The sequence below is a fragment of the Notamacropus eugenii genome, chromosome 4 (genome assembly GCF_028372415.1).
Source record: "Notamacropus eugenii isolate mMacEug1 chromosome 4, mMacEug1.pri_v2, whole genome shotgun sequence".
NCBI classification, from domain to species: domain Eukaryota; kingdom Metazoa; phylum Chordata; class Mammalia; order Diprotodontia; family Macropodidae; genus Notamacropus; species Notamacropus eugenii.
In genome coordinates this window covers 365,400,994-365,418,964 of record NC_092875.1, presented here as the reverse complement: position 1 = coordinate 365,418,964, position 17,971 = coordinate 365,400,994, and the positions used below count along the sequence as shown (strand labels likewise).

Here is a 17,971-nt window from a genome sequence, read left to right as displayed (position 1 = left end):
GGTGATAAATGACAGGGCACAAATTTCCACAAAGGCATGCTCACTCCAAGTCCAGCATTCTAGGGACAGTTCAGCATTTTCTTTCTCAGGACCCTTGCCACTTGACATTGGTATGCATGTTTTTGTCCTTCCTTTTGTCAATTTCAAGATGCTGCCCACATTTTCAGTTTTATTTTTATTAGTGCTGGTGGTTTATCAGTTCAAGTCCAAGACTGTTGGCATTGGTGTCTTCCTTCTCTTCCACTCTTTTCTTTTGGCAGTAGTGGTAGTTACTCTGAGGATGGCATTTTGTTGGCCTGACTGAAGATAGTATTTTGTGGTAGTTCTGGGTTGTTTTTAACGCTTCATCCATTCATGCTTCTCCCTTTCAAAGGTCCACTAAGTAGGCCACATCTCCTGGTTTAGATATGATGTTTAAATAAATTACAAACCAGAGCTAGATTCTCTTCTAGTATAAGTTACTTTTTTGGGAATGAGTTATTTTGGAAGCCACATTAAACATTAAGGATCTATTAATTAAATTGAAGAACTTTGAAAATTTGCTATTATTTCAATCTATGAAACAAAACATAAAGTAAATTTTAAAAAGCCCTATGTCACAAAGTCTCTAAGGAATTCAGATTACAGGTAACTCAAAGGGCAATGGAAAAGAGGAGGGTGAATGAGAGAAGTTCACTAGAATCTATCATCAGCAAAGAATGTGTGGGAGAAATATTGTAAAAAGAATGTTATCAGAGAATATATGAAAGGAAAAAGAGTGGGTTCAGTCATATTGGAAGAGCTGCGGTCAGTCAGCCAGTATACTCACCCGATTTCCATGCAAAGTCAAGAGATTTAGACCAAAAAGTCTGTGAATTTCTCTTTTTAACCCCATTTTGATAATGCCGTTTAAATATTATTGATTTCTTTCATAATCCTATGTGCTTTATTTTATGCATTTATAAACGTGAGGCAGATGCTATTATTATCCCCATTTTACAGTTGAGGAAACTGAGGCAAACAGTGATTAAATAATTTATGAAAGGTCACCCTACTAGTAATGTCTGAACTCAGATCTTCCTGATGCCAGGCTCAGTCTGCACCATCTAGCTGCCTAAGGGGTCCATGACACAAAAAAGTTTAGGAACCCTTGCTAGAGGAAAAGGACCCTAGTGTTTTGAGTTGATACTCTTTGCAGAATTTATGGAAGCATGTGGAAAAAAATCACCAAGGATAAGAAGTCCTGGATGGATTGGCAGGATTGTTCACATTGATGAGATTACAGATCCATTAAAGCATCAAAATATTACTTCAAGACTCTTGGAGAACATTTTGTAAATTACTACTATTTTTCTAAAATTAAATTCTAAAAATAAATGGTATAACAATTTGCTAAATTACAGCTTTAGTGATCTGACATAGTAATGGAAAACATTTTTCCAATGTGCCTAGCTTTTGGAAAATGTGAGTCTACTTTTTTAGAGTCCTGGTCTGGCTCATTTTTATGCTGATGTTATATGATGAAATTACTAAAATGTAATCATTAGTTTCATCACTGGGACACATACATAGAAGTATCTTAAGAAACCCAAAATGTTGGAGTTTAAAAAAGCTCTGCCCAATATATTAACCAATATATTAACTCTTTGACATTTATTAAAATATTTCTGTTTACATTTCTTAACTTCTTTCCCACAAGGTGATGGTGGAGATCGACTTCCCCTCTTTTTTTTTGTTTTTGATATGAGTGTTTTATGTCTGGTAATGAGTTTTAAGGCTCCAGCACTGTGGATTAAAATTCATTCCCCTAAATTTAGTAAAATAATTGTATTTGTCTTTGTTAAAAGTAAATCAAGAAGACACTCATGTCTTCTTGAGGATTTATTCATATGTCTGCACAATAAGCTAAAGTAAGTTTTTGAATTGGGGGAATTTGAAGGGTTACTGCTTAATTGTTGCTGACCTATTTCCTTCGGCTTTTGTTCATGTTAGATGTCTTTGCTATTGCTATGGAAGAATGTTGGGGGAGAGCATGGTGTGCTTGGTTTCTCTAAAGTATCTTTTCAATTCCAAAAGGATATGATATTCATTAATCTCAATAAAAGAGACACGTCAACTTGAGAATCAGTGGTTCATCAAATCCAGACTTTCTTGCCTTACTTGAAACATTAAAAGCATTGAAGGTCAAGGCAGTTTCCTGGAGAACCGTAGAGGTTAAAAGTCCTTAGTTGTACTTGGTGGTAAAATAGGTCCCTGACAGTCCTCATGTGAATATATGAGATGCTTGTAATTAGAACCTAGTAGCTAGAAGGCAATCAGTAAACTTTTATTAAGTGCTTACTATGTTTAGGCACTGGGGATAAAAAAAAAGACAAAAACAAAATAGTTGTTGCCCTCAAGAATCTTAATTGTATCCAGGGAAACATTAAATAAACATATACAAAAGGAGGCTGCCTCCCTCGCAGTGCATGGTGTATTGGTCTGGCCAATTCTAGGGAAATATGTACTCTCCTTATGAAGGACTTGTAAATTTTGGGATGATAAAGGGAACTTTGGTGTTCCTCTGGTCCTCCATTCCATGACAGCTGGAGTAGAAATAGAGGGAAGAGGCTGAACCAAAGCAATGTCAAATAAGATTGGCTAAGCCAGATGAGGCCTACTTAGTGGTGCTTTGATAGAGAGTAATTCCACCTTTGCTTCTTTTTCCTTTGACTCTTCTGAAGTTCACCTGATTATCATTTCTCATGGAAAAATAACATATTATTACATTCATATACCACAGCTTGTTTAACAATTCCCCAATTGATGGATGTCTCCTCATTTTCCAATTCTTTGCCACCACAAAAAGAGCTGCTATAAGTATTTTTGTACATATGAGTCCTTTGTCCATTTTTATAATTTCTTTGGGACACAGATCTAAAAGTGATATTGCTGGATGAAAGGGTATGCACAGTTTCATAGCCTTTGGGCATGGTGACAGGGAAGGTTGTTTGAGGCACTCCCCAATCAAGACATTGGGGTCCCAACTTGAGAGTTCTGGAGTTGAATGGGTTAAGTATTCTGTGTCTTTGATCTAGGTGTCGAGACAACTGGTAGTAGATAAAGATCTTGCTCATAAATCTCTAACCATTGCTTATAGTTTTTAGACAGAAAAAGTTATCATTAATGTGTTTTGCAAATATTTTCACCTATTCTATTTCTCTTTTATTTTAGATGCATTTCTTTGTTGTAAAAGGGCTTCATATTTATATACTGAAATTCATTTTTTATCTCAAATAATTTCTTTTTGTTGACTACCTACAACATTTTCACCTCTCTAAAATTCTGATAGATCCAATACTGTATAATTATCTAATTATTAAAACATTTAGATCAACTGTTCATTTAGGATTTATTTTGTATATGATATTAGATAGAGATTTATTCTTAAAACTCTGTATTGAATAAGACTTCCCTCTTCTTATTTATTGTTCAACTTATGGATCACTATTATTGTTCCATTGTGTCTGACTCTTTGTGACCCCATTTGGTGTTTTCTTGGCAAAGATACTGGAATGGTTAGCCATTTCCTTCTTCAGTTCATTTTACAAGTGAGGACACTGAAACAAACAGTGACTTGCCTAGGATCACACAGCTAGTAAGTATTTGAAGTCAGATTTGAACTCAGGAAAATGAATCTTCCTGATTCCAAGCTCAGCCTCTCTATTCACTGTGCTACCTAGCTGTCCCAATCAAACACTAGTACATTGTAGGATTTGGTTTTACCGTTTTATCTAAATAAATACTTTTTTAATTATAATTTGAGGTCTAGTAATGCAAGTCCTTTTCCTTCTTCCCAATCTTCTTTGATAATCTTGACCATTTATTCTTTTATATAGGTTATATTATGTTGACCAATTCTATGAAATATCCTGTTGGTCTTTTAATTGGTATTGCTTTAAATCTATCATTTAATTTGGTAGGATTACTTTCTTTATTCTATTGTCTTAGACTTGCCATGAACATTGTACATCTCTCTACTTATTTTTCTGTTATTTCTGAAAAATTCTAGAATTGTTATTTTCATAAAAATATGTATATTTTTGCAAGTCAATACCTAATTATTGGGTAATTATTGTAATGTTATTTTATTTTTATCAATTTTTCTGCTTTTTGATATAGAAATGATTTTTGTAGTTTCTCATATTCTGTTATTTTACTAAAATTATTACTGTACAATGATAATTTTTTCTGTCTTTAGGATTTTCTAAATAAGCCATCTGGAAATACAGATACTGTACTGGTTTCCTTGCCAATACTCATTCTCTTACTTTTTCTCTTCTGTTTTTGCTATAGATAGCATTTTAAAAGCTATTTCAGAAGTAATGGTGAGATCATACATTTTTTATCATAGAGATTCTTCTAATTTCTGAAAATAATTTTAATTTTGCAAATCATCAGTGAAAGAAATAAACATTTCAATGACAAGTTTGGACCACATTAATGCTCTGTTTAGCTATTTCCATTAGAACTCTCTCTCCTTTTTGAACTTGGCTATATTATTTTAATAATCTGCAAGATCTATAAAATCATTAGCAGGGGTAATCCTTTTACCAAGATAGAGATCTTTACATTTCATGTGATTTAGTCCATGTTGTCCCATAAATTATTTTTTGAAAACATTTTTAAAAATCTTATTGACATCCTTTGTTTTAGCCAATTACGTTTCCCACTCTATGCATCAATCACCTAGATTTCACACTGTACACTCCCACTTTAACATATCCCACTCCAGCCATCACTTGTGATAATAAAGTTTTCAGTAAAACTTATCAACATATAAAAGCGTTGGAAGTCTGAGCTCTTTTGCTTCGTGACATATACTATTTCTTTCCCCTTTGCATTATCTAGAGGGCATAAAATAGTCTCCTATTATTTGAACATAGGAACAAAGGAACTCCTTTCCTTCATGTTTGAACATATTTCTCCTGGCCACTTTCAGAAAATTTAGCTTGTCATCATAACTGCTAAATTTAATCACTATGGATCTTAGTTGGAAGTATAGACCTTTAACTTGTTTTTACTTGAGGTGATTTGTGGAATCATTAGATTCATACTTTGCTTTCTTTATTAAGAAGTTCTGGACAATTTTCTTGCATTATTTCTTGTATTATGTTCTTCAAGTTTTTTTGATTTGTCATGTTATTTTGGGAAAGTTCTGATCCTTAATTTTTTTCTGCACCAAATCTTTTCAAAGTCAATGGATTTGCCTCATATGAATATTATTTGTTCTTTCACCCTTATTGCCTTTTACTTCCCTTCTGTCAGATTTCCCACCATTTCATATTTTTAAAAAGTGCCAAATTAATTAGTATCTGTTTTCTTTCTATGGAGAAACTTCATTATGGATTAATTTTTTTCTGTGCTGCTAATTCAGTTATGTATTACTGCATTTCAAACTATAACTTTTGGCACATATTTATTCTTAATTTCATTTCTCATGGATTTTTATTTCTCTTTTGAACTACTCTGGAATTTCCTATTTTTTTATATGCTCCATTAAGTTCCCACAGGAAACTGTGTTTTTGCCAGGTATTCATTCATTTTCTTTTGTTTTGAAATATTTGTTAAAAAGACTTTATAACCTCTTGGACTTTGAGCTTACTTCTAATTTTAGGGCCTTCTCTGTGGATCTATCTGTTAGTACTCTGGGTTTTTACTGAATTGTCTTTCTCTTGAAATTGGAATTTTAACCTTTTTTCCTCCTTATGTTCATTATTCACTTTCTAACTACTTCCTTTTTCTAATGGGTATGTCCCTGGACCTAGATTCTAAAGTTATCTTAGATATCTTCCATGTTGGAAGATTTATGTTCTCTTGTTTATTTCTCAGGGTTGTTGTGGGGATCAAATTATTTTTTTGTACCTGACATATCATAGGCTCTATATAAATGCTGCTTTATCATCATCAATCATCATTATCATCATCATGTTCTCCACTTCCTCCTTATCTGTAATCTGTCTGCTACTTGTTTTAGGGTTGGACATAAGATGTGACATGTATCAGCTGGCTTTATGAAGCAGGAGGTGATCCCAAAATGGGACTCAGGGATATCTGTGGGTCCATTTGTGCTTCTCTGCAGGGAGAATGAAGGCTGGGGCTGGAGAGAAGCTGAGTGAATGCTTTAGCATTCTCAGGCATTAATTCATAAGGATTTTGTCTTGTTGGGATTCTCATTTTTTTTTGTCCTGTGGATTTAATTATAATTGTTTTATAACTAGTGCATAATTTTTGTTGCTAGGTATGGATGCACATACCTATAATCCCTATTTATATGGAACCAGAGGCAAGTGAATTCCTTGAGTTTGAGAGTTCTAGCATTAAGGTTAAAACTAATTGGATGTCTATACTTCTTGTTACCAACACAGTGAGCCCTTGAGAGGGGTTTACTAGCTGTGCGACCTGGACAAGTCACTTAACCTTGTTTGCCTCAGTTTCCTCATTTGTAAAAATGAGCTGAAGAAGAAAATGGCAAAGCATGCCAATCTCTTTGCCAAGAAATCCCCAAATGAGAAGTCAGGCATGACTGAAAAAGCCGAACAACAAACCACAACAAGCCCAAGGCAGAAGAAAACTCAGGTCTCCTAACTCCTAATGCTCTTTCTGCCATACTGTAGGTACGCTCACTGCATTGAACTTGATGAATTGTTTATTTACTCTTTGTTCTTTTTGCTTAAGCCCAAAACTTGTTGAACATTTATTTTCTTTGAATTGATCTTTGACTTATTATTTTGTTTTTCTGCTTGATTTCTTGATCTTGGGGATATTTAGTCCTCAGCTGGACATCTTGTTTTGACTGCCTGTTAATCTTATACTTGATACTCGTTATTCATTGTTATATAACCTGACTGGTCTTCCATGAATGGAAACTTTTCCCTTGTAAACTTTCTTTGACCAAACCGGTACTGCCTGCACTGCATCAAATACACCTTAGTCAGTACAATAAAGGGCTCTTGGCCTGAAGTCATAGTCAACTCAATCTCTGATCACACTCTCATGTAGTCCCAGTGGGAAGAATACATTTGTGCAATTACTAGGGCCCTTTTGGGTCAATGTGTGTTGATTATTAGGGACAATTAACAAGCACTGAGGGCCAGATTAAAGGGAAACCAGAACCAAGAATTAGCAAGCATCTAAAAGAATTTTCTACAGAGGTTGATAGTTGGGGAAGTTTTCGTAGAATTTGATTCTGCATGGGACATGCTCATCTAGTTCTATCCCTGTATTTTACAGATGACAAAAATGAGGTCTATAGATTTTTACCTAACTTACCCAAGGTCATACGGTTTGTAAATAGCATACCTGGGATTTAAAATGAGATCCACTGTCTCCAAGGTCATATTATTTCCATTATAACTCACTGGGACACCCTGCAATAGATCTGGAAAAACAATGAAAAAACCGTATGGACTGGTAAAATGATAACTTGCCTCACATAACTTCTCCATTCAAAAGAACATTCCTTTGTGGTGGCTGTGTACTGGTCATTTTCTTTCTTTGTTTAACTGTGGGTCTTTTAGAAACTACCCTTGGCTATTATGTATGTCCATTGAGCAAGATTAAGTGTTTGATATGTAAGGTGGTTTCTGCAGGTTTTTGTCTTCCTTCTTGTGGTAACTGTTTTGTATAGTTAAATGGCTTTAGGAAATGTTTCCAGTACATCAATTTAAATTAATATAGGCGATATGTATTATTATCACTCTGTGCTAATTTAAATGAACTAACTCATCAAGTGATTTGATCATTTATCATATCAGATTATATTACATGAACAAGGAAGGTGCTGGTAACAAGCACTTCTTGGTAACACAAGTTATGTTGGAGATTTTTAACGTATGGATTAGAAGTCATTAAAATGATTTGATCTGAACTGTCACTCTTCTAATTTGGTAAGATACAATGACATAATTCAGAATGAAAGATTTGTAAATGTAATGTTTTCAGGAGAATCAACAAAACCCCTTCCTCCTTTTTTCTTGTTATTTTGTTAGTGGTATAAAAAAATCAGTGGGGTATATGTAGTATGTGCTATAGCACATATGGTATTAGCAGGAGCCTGGCATGTGGCAGAAAGGTAACACGCATGGACTTCTGGGAGGAAAGAGGAAGAAAGAAGGCAGGAAGGTATGGAAACTGCAGTAGGTTTGGATGTCATGGAGCCAATCAAGAGTGTAAAGAAGCTTTACTGTAGGAAGCAGATGTAGAGCTAAGTCGAATAAGCATGGTGGTGGGGTAAGATGTTCCTTTGAGGTAGAGGGGTAAAGCTGCAGACAAGAAACCATTTGATAATTTGACAAGATGTGTGATCCACCCACCAGTGTTCTTGGGGAACTAAAAAGATCCTACATAATGGCACAGACATTTTTTAAAGGGACTAAGTCTTTTCTAGTGGTCATCATAAGTCTTTTAAGAGGATGAACAATTCTGGGGGAAAGAGGACATCAGAAACGATACTCACCTGGGGATGAATCATATTTCTTTTATTTTTACTGGAGGGTTTGATATACTTGTCTTTTCTATGTTCATTACTATCTTGGATAAATATTCTGTATGAATGCTGATTAGAAGCCTTAGGTTGTTTCTTGAATAGACTCGAATATCTTTAGGGAAGAGTAAAAATCTGACAGATTATTATTTCCCAGAAGAAATTGTAGGAACACAAATTATAACAAGATTAGAGTAAATATTATCGATCATTGACAAATCTAAAATGTTATTTTAGAGCAGAGAAGTCAAATACACAGCCCATGGCTGTGGTTGGCTCATAATACTCCCGTGTGACCTGAACCAGATTAAAGTGTAAATTGATAAATGTTAAACAAAATAAATAAAAAATGATAAAACACAAATAACACTGATATTTGTTTCTTTAAGCAAATATATGGCCCACAGAGATCGTATGGTTTAGTGACCTCTGTTTCTGTTTGACTTTGATACCACTGGTCTAGAGTTCTAGTTTGGGGTGAGGTTCTATACATATTATATAAATAATATGCAACATATCAATTACAATATTTGGGGAAGACATATGGTTAACATTAATGTAATTCTACCAGCTTTTTCTATCTAGTCTAGAAAGTTTTAATATAGAAAGTGGGCTTTAAACTAGAATTTGAGCTATAGGGTATATATAAAGAGGGAGGAAGGAGTTTAATTGGTTAGAAATTCCCTTAGTTAAAGTATAGGAACAACTTCAATGGAATTTGACAGCAAAAAAGACAGTCTTATTAAATTGTAAAGAGTGGAAAATAAGATAAAGTTACCAACTGGGAAAATAAAAGAACCATGAGACCTCCAACTAAGGTGAATTCCAGAGTTTATCCCTAAGTACCCACATTCCTCTAGACTTTGTAATGCAGTACTGTTTCCCTGGTCTACAGGCAAGGGAGAGCAGTCTCATTCTATTTTAACGAAAGAGGGCTGAACTGTCCTACCTGCTGGGACTTGACTGATGTAGCCTGATGCCCATTTTGCTTAGCACCTGCAATCTGCCTCAAGTGCCCCTTGATGAAGGCGGGTGATGTAACTATTTCTTTCCAGCAGTTGCCCTTAACCTGGGCAAATGAAAGGTAAAGGAATAGAATGTCAAAGAAGTGAAAGGAAACCACAAATTAGAGTTAAAAATAGAGAGTTTTTAAACTGTTCTTCTCCCAGATAATTAAGGAGCAATTCCGAACTTTCTGGAAAAGACCATCACATATTCTTTCTCTGAAGGGACTTGGTTTAAAAAATGAGGCATCGGATTTAAAAAATGAGGAATCAAGTTTAAAAAAATGAAAAAAATAGACCACATAGGGAATGACCTTTGCCTTTGTAAGAATACAAGGGAAATGTTGTTATCCTATCCTATCCAATTCAATCCAATGCAATCTACTAATCATTTATTAAGCACCTATTTATGTACCAGGCACTATGCCAAGTGCTGAGGAGACATTTAATAAAAAGAAAGTCTCTGCCCTCAAGGAGCTTACAATCTAAATGGAGAGATAACACACACACACACACACAAATGGACAGGAAAGGAGAGGGTGGACTTATGGATACCAGGGGGCACTTGGTATGGGGGCATCTTGTTCTGTTGAGCTGATGATACAAGGCAGAGCAACAGATGCAAAGTGGAGTGAGCTGAGAGTTCCAGTTGCTGCCTTCTGTAAAGGAAGGCAGTGGGAGGATTCTGGTACTCTGCCCACCAGTCCTCCAGTTAGATCGGAGAGGACACTGAGAGAAGTGGTCATTCAAGGCTTGAGTTAGCAGCATGGAGGTGAGTGTAGAAGTGATGAGCTTACTGCTCTGGGAGGAACATTTTGTTCTGGGGAATTGAAACCAGGCAGAGCAGTAGATGTAAAGTGGAACGAAGGCTCAAACTTGATATGGGTAAAAAAAAAAAAAAAGAGTACAGACTAACAATATGAATGATGTTTCTCTGGCACTTGATAGAGTGGCACTGAAGTGAGAGTTACACTGCCAGTCAAAATTCAGTTCAATTTTTTTTAATTAAAAAAACTTTTCTAATTGTGGGATGGTTCTATGATTCTGTCCATGGCTAGTAGTGAACTTTTGTTTATTGACCTGAAAATTCACAAAGATGCATGCATTATTCTATATTCTTAATAATGTAGAAGCTTTCCCTGGAAGTAAGGTGCTTAGGAGACCACTGGGTGATTCACTTAATAGAAGAGTACAGGCCATTAATTGTCCTACTACAGTAATGAGTTCCTGCTGACCTAAAATGAGTTATGTGTCTTCCTAAGTACCTAACTACTTGGGAGTGACTTGTAAAATGCTTAACTCAGCTTTTAGATTAAATAAAAAAACTGGTCAGGAACAAAGTATATCTAGGTAGCTAACATTTTTCTTTACAACTCAAAAGATAGGAGGAGGCATATGGTGAGGGAAATGAAGCAATGTGGCCCATCTGTTGATTTTGGCTTTCTTTTAAAAAAAAATCATTCCTTACATGTAACAGTAATACTAATGAACCACAATCAGAAGGACATGGATTCTGAGTTGTTTTATCATTTGTAGAGATGGCTTTGCAATAATCCTTTCACATTCTCTAGCTGGACTCCCTTTCAACCCCTGTAAGGAATTAATTGTGTTTATAATATAGCTGATTTAGATTAAAGGTCAATGGTGGCCAGTGATTATGACATAGAGTAAAATTTACTCATCCATATGGTGAACAAACCCATGACCTTGGTTCCATTACTACTCCTCTGTAGCCAAGTGAATTGATGGTTTGTAGACTTGTGGTTGAGTACCATTGCTAAATCAATAGCAAACAGATTTTTTTTTATTATTCCACAGTGATCCCCAACCCAAGATTTATAATAGTTCAAGTTATTTCCAGTTATCTCAAGGGTTATCATGAAAATCTTAAAATAATTCTCAAAATAAAAAATTAAAAGTAATACCTTTTGATAGGGTAAATACTAATGTAAATAGTAATACCTTACGATAATGACTTTTTATTATGTAGAGGTACCATGGCTCAAATAATTTGATCATTGAGTAATTATCAAGTTCTTAGTATGTGTAAAGCCCTCCACAAAAGTCCTAATTTGATGCCTCATTGTGGAGGTGACCTGGGTTCCTCAAAGCCTAGTTCAGGGAAACATAAGCTTTGGAATAGGCTACCAAGTTGGATTCTTGAAGTATGGCTCTAGTTACAAGCTATCTGCCCCTCTTGGCTCAATGTGGAGAAGTTCATCACCAGGAGGTTAGCTATTAGCTGATGAATTCTTTGGAAATAGCATCCTATGAAACACAGAAAAGTACCTAATGGCCAGTAGTCTTGTGAGGCCCTTTTGTTATTATTCAGTGACTGGGTCAAAGTAACAGAAAAAGTAAAGGGCATAAATGTTTTATACTATCCCCAAACATTAATTTAGCTTTTGGCAAATTAAATATGAAATTGGTCTAAAACCTAATGCACTGAAATATTTTACTGGGACTGAATCATATCAACATTGGTATTTTCATTATAAATGAAACTTGAAGTCATAAAAATATGGGAATATAAGTCATAGGAATAGCTTTAATGAAATCTAAGATAGTAAGAAAGACAGTTTTATTAAATTGGAAAGGGTGGAAAATGAGGAAAAGTTACCAACTGGGGAAATAAAAAAACTGTGTAACCTTAGGTGAATTTCAGAGTTTATTCACAAGTATGCACATTCCTCTTGACTTTGAGATAAATGGAAGATTAGCTCTTGAGCTCTCCTTGGAGAGGAAGATCAAAGAGTTAGAGCTGATTTCCTGAGCCCAAAGGCAACCAGAGGCATTAATTCATAGGGCATTTGTTCATCTTTTTATTGCCCTTCATGAGCTTGAGCAAGAGCTACTATAGAAGTAATTGCAGCTCATTCACTTCCGATAAAGGAAAAGAATTCTATGTAGAAGATGACAAGAAGGTCCAGACCAAGTTAAAATATGCACTGAAACTTGATGACCTCATTGTGAAGGTGGATTCAGAGAGTGAGAGAAGAAAATATATTAGAAAATACAATATGATGTTAAGAAATGGAAGAGTCAAAGGTTTGAAGACTAGTCAGGAGTCTCATGTCTATGTATGGCATAAATGCTTTCTTGATGAAGAGGTTCAAGAGATACTGGATATGAACAATGAACATCACAAAAATGAAATTAATTACACTGTAACAGACAGGAAAAGACTGGTCACCCATGTAGAAGTACGAGCAGAATCGGTAGTTTATGTGTATTCAGATCATCAAGTAGTTAGAACAAAGGTCAACGTGAACACCCTACCTAGAATGGACAAAAGTAAGGCTGACACTTCATGCAAATACAACTGTTCTATACTGATATAGTCACTCAAGCTATTGACACTGAACAATTGGCAATGACTGAAGTAAAAGACATTGGCACTGATCATCACCCTTTCCTACAAAAGTTTAACGTGCAAAACAATCATAACGGTGAGAAGGACAAAGAGCTCAGAAACCACCTTAGCCAATAGATACGTTCTATCCTTCCCAGAAATAAAGAACTTAAGACAAATGAAGGAAGCTGTTTAGAATACAAACCCATTTGCAAAACATCATGGGGGAGGATCATGGCAGATTGTAAACAGTTACCAACACACAAGATAGTGAAGTATGTTGAAAGAGAAAAATGAGTTCATAAAAAATTTGGCATGAGAACAAACTAAACCAAATTATTTCAAGAGTATTCATAGATGTGACTGTAATGAAGATGATAGATTGATACAAAATAGAATTGATCTGTCAGCATTTCAATAGTAGTCTATCTGTCCCCAATGTGTTGGATGAGGAAATGGTTGTCATATCTAAGAATATTCATTAAGAAGTTGGGGTGAATATCAGAATCAGACCAAGTACACACAGAAAAAATATGTACTGAAGATGATAAAATTTTGAATGTATTACTTAATTGATGCTTTTAATAGTTGAATCAGGGAAGATATTGAATGATTGCAAAAGAGATCAGATGGCATTATTTCTCCAAAAAGGTGACTGAGAAACCATCATTAAATGCTGATCTATATGCTTACTTTCTCCTTTCTATAAAGTTTAAATGGCAGCTAGCTGGAACAGTGGATAGATAGAGTGCTGGACATGGAGTCAGGGAGGTGAGTTAAAATCCAGCATCAGATACTTCCTAGCCATGTGATCTGGGTAAGCCATTTGACCTGTCTTTGCCTCACTTTCCTTATCTGTAAAATAGGCATAATAATATCACCTATCTCCAAGGTGAATTGTTGTGAATTTGTAAAGCACTTTGCAAACCTTTAAGTGATATGCATACATTAGCTATTACAATGATGATTATGATGATATCTTGTTGAGAATAATTTATGCATCCAACAAGATAATCCTTGATGAAAATATGAGAACACAAGCAGAGTTTCATAAATAACTTTTTATAGTACACCACATCTTCAGTTATGTAATTGAGATGTAAAAAGAATGTAATATCCTTCTAATTAGTCTCTATGCTTTGAGTCTCTTCCCTCTTTAATCCATCCTTCACATAGTTGCCTAAACAATTTTCCTAAAGTAAAAGTCTGATTGTGTCATTCTTTTCCTCAAGCATCTTTACTGGTTCCTTTTTTTCTCAAAAGATAAAATACAGAAATTTCAGCTTGTCATCTTTCCCTCAATAAATTGCTGTGTACTTATCCATTTATTTCTTTGTATACCCAATTAAGGAGAAGTTTGTTGAGAGTAGGGACTATTTTTTTTTTAATATCTTCATATTCCTAGTTATTATCAGGTCTTATACTGTAAGTGCTTAATACTTATTGAATTGAATATAATTGAATATGAGAGCTTAATATGGTTATTTTCTATTAATTAAAAAAAATCTACTTGGGAGAGCAAAATACATTCTTGAAGTGTCTTTCCTAACAAAATGTCTGTCACATACATGTTAATAACATCAGATTATCTGATACATGCAATCAAAGGGATAACTTTACTCAGTATACCTTTGATTATTAAGATCATAAATGTTATTCCTGCTTGTCTGGAATCTCCCATCCTCACTCATGACCTTCTATAATTAAACCACTTTGTGAAACCATATGGTTTATTTAATGTAGCAAAATTGTAAGAGCTTTGTCAAGCATTTTTCTCATGAAGTATTCAGTTCTACCATCCCCCTGAAGCTATCCTGGTTTTGCTAAAAGTAAAGGGAAACATCAAAGGAAGGACTTGTGTGTCTGAGACTCATTTCAGGTGATTTCTGCAGGCCAGGAAAAAAGGAGGGTGGGGAGGTAGATAGTCTCTCAACCATCTCACTAAATGCTGCAATTTCATGGTTGCTGTCAGCTCAGTACTGTTTTAGATCAACACATATCCCAGCCCTCAGGATGAGTCTGGTATCCTTAATATGGGGTTGGAGATGAGCTTCCCCTATTTCCAGTTCTGGGTATAGTGGCAAAAATGAGTGGCTTCATGACTTGTCAGCCAGTCAATAAACATTTATTAAACTACTGTATGCCAGGCACTGTGTTAAATACTAGGGTTACAAAGAGAGGCCAAAGACAGCCCCTGCCTTCAGGGAGCTCGCATTCTAATGAGAGAGACATCATGCAAGCCACTATGCCCAGCAAGATACATGCAAGATCAGTTGGAGAAAATCAACAGAGGGAAGACGTTAACATTAAGAGGAATCAGGAAAGACTTCCTGTAGAAGGAGGGACTTGAAGGAATCTGAGGAGCCAGAAAAGGTATAATTGAAGAGGAAGAACATGTCAGGCATGGAAGACAGATGCTGAAAATGCCCAGAGTCGGGAGATAAAGTGATTTGATAAAGTGTCACTGGATCATGGCGTATGTAGGGAGAGGGTGTGTATAAAATGTAAGAAGATGAGAGATCAGAAAGAAAAGTTATGAGGGACTTTGGATATCCAACAGAGGGTTTTATATTGAATTCTGGAGGTGATAGATGGGGAGACGTTAGAGTTTAGCATGTGTATGTGTGTGTTTGTGTGTGGTGTATTTGTGTTTGTGTGTGTATTTGTGTGTGTTTTTGTGTGTGTTTGTGTGTGTATGTGTGTGTAGTTTGTGACACTTAGATCTGTACTTTAGGAAGCTTACTTTGAGAACTGAGTAGAGGATGAACTAGCCCTTAGCTGTGCTCCCTCTCCCTCTCCCTCTCCTAAATGGAATGGCCTATTTACAAGAGAAATGGTTCAAATCTCAGAGGTCAGAGGGAAAGAGGAAAATCATTTGTGTACAGCAGTTCAGTGTACATGTCTCTAGGGCTTGTGATGACTCTGTCCTTTTGCCCTATTTATTATCTTCCGTGAATCCATGCTCAACTCCCCATGCCTCTTCGCTGGTCTTTCCTGATGCTTGCACCACAGCAAGGAGGAAGAAGTAGGAATAGTCAGATATTGGGTTCCCAAGTAGATGGGGAAGGGCCAATTCTCAGGACCCACATCACTAAGGGATTTCTTCAAGTCACTGATTTCCTCTGGGCTCAGAGTGAAGGTGACCATAATTTGAATAGATAAGAGAGCAATTCATGTTCCCTGGTTACAATAAAACATGATCCCTGACCTCACTGAGTTTATTTACACTTTATTGTAGGAGGACGTAACATGTGTACCAATAACAAAACCGTGAAATATACAATAACAATAGGGTATGAATAGAATAGGTATAAAATACAGGGTCTATAGAAATAAAATCTTATTATAAATTCAGGTCCAATTCCATGACCTGTCATTAATGTATGCTATGTTCCTGGCAGCACTTGCAGAGAGGAAGGAAGGCAAGAAGGAATAAAGGAAGATAATAAGCATTTATTAAGTGCCTAGTAAGTGCCAGGTACTGTGCTAAGTGCTTTATGAATGCTATTTCATTTTGTCTTCACAACAACTCTAGGAAGTAGATACTATTATTAGCCCCATTTTCAGTTGGGGAAAGGAGGCAGGAAGACGTCAAGTGTCTGTAAGTGTCTTGCCTAGGACCACACACACAGCTAAGAAGAATCTGAGGATTTTGACTCAGCTCTTCCTGACTTCAGTCCCAGTGCCTGGAGGAGCAGAGGGCTTTCTTGTTGTAGATCTGCTTTTGTTTTTGTATTTTTATCATCGCTTAGCAAACAATGATGTGGTGTCCAGGATGGTTGGTTGTTGCTTGCTGATAGAACAAGCAGAATGCTGTCGTTCACTATTGCACTCATTTTGTGCTTATAGACGTAAGTTATTGTCTCATTTTCTAGAATGTAAGAGGTAGCAGTTAGCATTCTATTTTTCTGTATGTTTACTGTAGGAGAGATGCAGCACTGGGCAGTAAAAACAGAATTGGGATGTAAGCACTTGACCTCCCATTTTCTAGGCTTATGACCTAAGGAAATGTCATCTAGTATGGACCTCAGGTCCTCACCTTGAAAATGAGGATATTAATAGTTATATCACATACCTCACAGAAGTGTTGTATAAAATGAATTATAGAATATATTCTGTAAAATGTAAAGTGTTATAGAAATGAAAAAGGGACAATGTGATATAGGGACTAGAGGTCTGGTTTGGAATCAGGAAGTACTTGGTTGAAGTCTCTCTTCTGAAACATTGGCTTATGTCATGAGAAAGTCATTTTATCTCTCAAAGTCCCAGGTAACTCTCTAAGACTCCATTCAGCATGAGGTACATAGTCTCTACTATGGGGGTTTCTTTTAGTGAAGAAATGTTATTATCAGGAGGAGGGGACTTTGTTGTTTAATCATTTCATTTGTGTCTGACTCTTCATGACCCTATTTGGGGTTTTCTTGACAAAGATATTTGAATTGTTTTCCATTTCTTACTCTAGCTCATTTAATAGATAAAGTTACTAAGTGTCTGAGGCCGGATTTGAACTCAGGAAGATGAATCTTACTGTCTTCAGTCTCAGTGCTCTGGGTTTTGACTTTCAATGGCTCAGAGAGCATGTAAATAGTAATTGTTTCTGTTCTGGCTAGAAACTCTGAGGATCCACCCCTCTAAGACTGATTCTTTTGTGAAGGCAACCTAGGTCATCTAGGCCATTTTTTTTGGTCCCAATTCTTACCTTCAGTTAATGAATGGGCATTGCCTCAGACAAACTGAGACCTGGGAAAGAGCCTAGCTTAAAAAGACCAAGGTCTCCCACCGCATCCAGGGACATCACCAGTCATCCTGAGCCCTTTCTTGTCACTAGACTCTGATGACTCTCAAGGATAGAGTGAGGCTGATTACTTTGCACAGCTCTGCCTCACTTAAATCCAATTCACTTTGAAGTTAAGACCTCACCCACTTGATGTCATTGGTCCTCTTTGAGAATGAAGGACGAACAGCAACCAGTGTCTGAGGTCAGATTTGAACTCAGGAGTAGTCTTCCTAACTCTAGGCTGGGTGCTCTATCCATTGCACCATGTAGCTGCCCAGGAGGTGACCATTTTTCCCTAATTATGAGAAACTATTTTACTGGAATATTTTTTGCGA

At 36.0% G+C, this 17,971-nt stretch overlaps 1 protein-coding gene across 4 annotated transcripts in view; it reads left to right on the top strand.

Moving 5' to 3' along the window:
* Positions 1-17,971, top strand: part of DNAH5 (dynein axonemal heavy chain 5) — a 420,121-nt gene that overhangs the window by 109,445 nt on the left and 292,705 nt on the right. The window lies entirely within an intron of this gene.